Below are 2,858 nucleotides of genomic sequence, written 5' to 3'. Positions count from 1 at the left end.
ATCGAAACCAAAACGTTAGCGGGACAAGCAGCTGTAAAACACCCATGCATCATGAACTCTTCATACAATGTCATCTTTAGCATGCCAATTTGCCTACCGCATTGAACTTACATCACTTGTTGGGAAGGAAAAGAAAGCATCCATAACAGATCTGGGCTTTTTATGCCTCCTGGGCCAGTGGTGGGTTGCGGATTCCGTTCCAACCGGTATGGTTGGAATGGGCTTGCTGGCATCCACGTGGATGCGCGTAGCACGCGCAAGCATCTTGGCGCTTCTGTGAGCCTTCATGATGCTTCAGCTGCTCAGCGGAGCGTCGCGCAGGTGCTGTATGCACTGTGCGCATGCGCGGAAGCACTGAAGACGTAAAAGGATGGTAAGAAGCGAGGGCGGGCACCATACTACAATGGTGTCCGGTGCTCTGGGCTGGCTCCAGTACGCCCGTACCGGGGCGTACCGTCTGCAGCGCACCACTGTCCTGGGCCATATAGTGCCCTTTCTGGCCCGCATAAGATCAATCAGAAATTACATGTAAATAAATGTATAGATAGTACTTGACTTATGACCCTAATTGAGCCTGAAATTTCTGTTGCTAAATATGTTTTGTCCCATTTTACAACCTTTCTTGTCACAGTTGTTAATTCCTGCAGCTGATAAGTTAATAACATGGTTGTTAAGTGAGTCTGGCTTCCCCATTGACTTTGCTTGCTGGAAGGTCGCAAAAGAGGATCACATGATCTTGGGACAGAGCAATGGTCATAAATATGAACCAGTTGCCAAGCATCTGAATTTTGATCACCTGATCATGGGGATGTTGCAAAGGTTGAAAAACAGTCACAAGTCATATTTTTCAGTGCTGTTGTAACTTTGAATGGCCACTAAATGAATTATTGTAAGTCAAGGACTACCTGTACACAATGCAATACAACTTCATTGTTTTTATTTTGAGGTCAACTGCCATGTTGTTTTTCACTTTATGTATGGGCATGCATGCATGCCTACTGTCAACTGTTTGACTAGTGAACCCAAAACAAGGAAATACTCTTGGGAGATTTGAATTCCTAAAAGTAAAATTTCTTGGATACACCATATTGGTACTGAAACAACAAAACCAGCTCTGGTTTCCCCATGCAAATGCTTGCCATGTTAAACCATAACTTCCTCTTCTCCCCACCTCTGGGTGATCACATTGTCCAATAATGAGGCGTCCTTTTGTTATGGGAACAGTCCATCTCCTTCTCAAGCACCTGCAGTGGTGACCTTGATGGTTTCTATGCTCTCACAATCTCCCCATACATTCGCAAATTTCCATTTCCCTCTCCCTTCCTTCCAGTTCATTGGCAAGTTGAAAGCATTAGGGTTTGAAAGAAGCAAAGCAATTCAAACTTGACACCCATGCATCTATGTCACAGCTTTATTGGCTCGGCCCCCTACAACCGTCTCAGTTTTTCATGTTGCCCCTTGGGAAAATTAATTACCCATCCCGATCCATACGATAAAGCAGTTGACTTCTTCCCCAAAAGGGAACACATTGAAACTCAACGCTGATTCTAAACCTGACCTGGAAATTGAAGTTTTTCAAGTGTCTGGGTAACAATTTCACACTAAAAAGCTTGGAAAGAAGAGATGAACATCTGCACCTACACATTTACATCGGGAACAGTAAGTCATCAATTAGATATCCAGAACTTCAGCAGCTGACACATTTCTGTTTTGCCAGAGTGGTTAGAATGCTGGGCTGGGATATAAACCAACCATACTTGGTTTATGTGTACAGCACCTGAGTGAGTGTGGAAAAGTCACTGCCTCTCAATGTAATCTACCTTACTGGGTTGTTGTATGAATTAAAGAAGTGAATTGGTGGGGGAGTGAGAAAACCAGGCATGCTGCCTTGAACATAATGCAGGACGTTAATTAAAAATCAATAACTTTAAATGATTAAAACGTGTGAGCTCGCGCGCATGCACACACACACAAACACACAGCCAAATGAGATGTCACTGTGAGAGCAAAAATGTTGATATGCTAGGCAGATTTTTTTATGAAACAATGATGCTGAGTTTCTTTTAGGATAAAACAGCTGTACTAAAGCTAACTACTGATATAGCCCTTAGTCTACCCTTCCATTTTGGGGCTGTTGAGACTTCTTAGGCACTCTGATTATGGAAAAGAGAAACCAATGCATATAATAATTACCACATTGCTCTTATCTTTTAAGGAGGTTGTCGTTTATATTTCCAATGCCAAGGCATTGGAAAGGCAGGGAGATTTTCAAATGAAAAATCCAGCTCAGTAGGTACCACACCCAAAGTGAAAAGCAGCAACAGAGCACCTTAGGCTCATCCCTTCGATAGCTCAGCTGGTAGAGCGGAGGACTGTAGTAGAGCAACCAAAAAGTCATCCTTAGGTCGCTGGTTCGATTCCGGCTCGAAGGACAAAGGTTTTTTTTTTTCCTTGCCAAATACAAAATTAAACAAGTAAAAGATTGTTCATACTGATGCCCAGATTAACAGCATTTGAGATTAAAAAGAAATTTTATAAGCCTATTTCACCTTCTGGCACTCAGTATTGACACCACAAGCTCTCTGTAAGATCAGGTAATTGAAAATTGCAAGGGGCCAAAAGACCAACACAAGGACATCATAAAAAAGGAAGGTGCGGTTTGAGGTGGGGGGAGGGAATTGGAGTTCACAGGACTTCTTTATATAAAGCTAGTATGTTCAACTCATACCAGAGATAAAACACTCCTGCTGTATTGTTGAAAGAAATGTCCTTCTGGGTTCGGCTCCAAGTGGGGAAGAAGACACTGGAGACATGGCGGCTGCTTGGAAAGATGGTTTATTATTGGTGGACAGGGCCAC

The 2,858-nt window shown here is 43.0% G+C and overlaps 1 non-coding gene across 1 annotated transcript; it reads left to right on the top strand.

The window, feature by feature from the left end:
* The first annotated feature begins 2,341 nt into the window (after positions 1–2,341).
* On the top strand, positions 2,342–2,432 carry TRNAY-GUA (transfer RNA tyrosine (anticodon GUA)). Its single transcript is given in 2 exon segments — positions 2,342–2,378; positions 2,397–2,432. It is a non-coding gene; the product is annotated as a tRNA-Tyr (tRNA).
* The last annotated feature ends 426 nt before the right edge of the window (positions 2,433–2,858 follow it).

The sequence above is a fragment of the Thamnophis sirtalis genome, unplaced genomic scaffold (assembly GCF_051295495.1).
Source record: "Thamnophis sirtalis isolate CommonGarterSnake01/CBP01778 unplaced genomic scaffold, rThaSir2_p1.2 scaffold_3, whole genome shotgun sequence".
NCBI lineage: Eukaryota > Metazoa > Chordata > Lepidosauria > Squamata > Natricidae > Thamnophis > Thamnophis sirtalis.
This window is presented reverse-complemented; position numbering and strand designations above follow the sequence as displayed.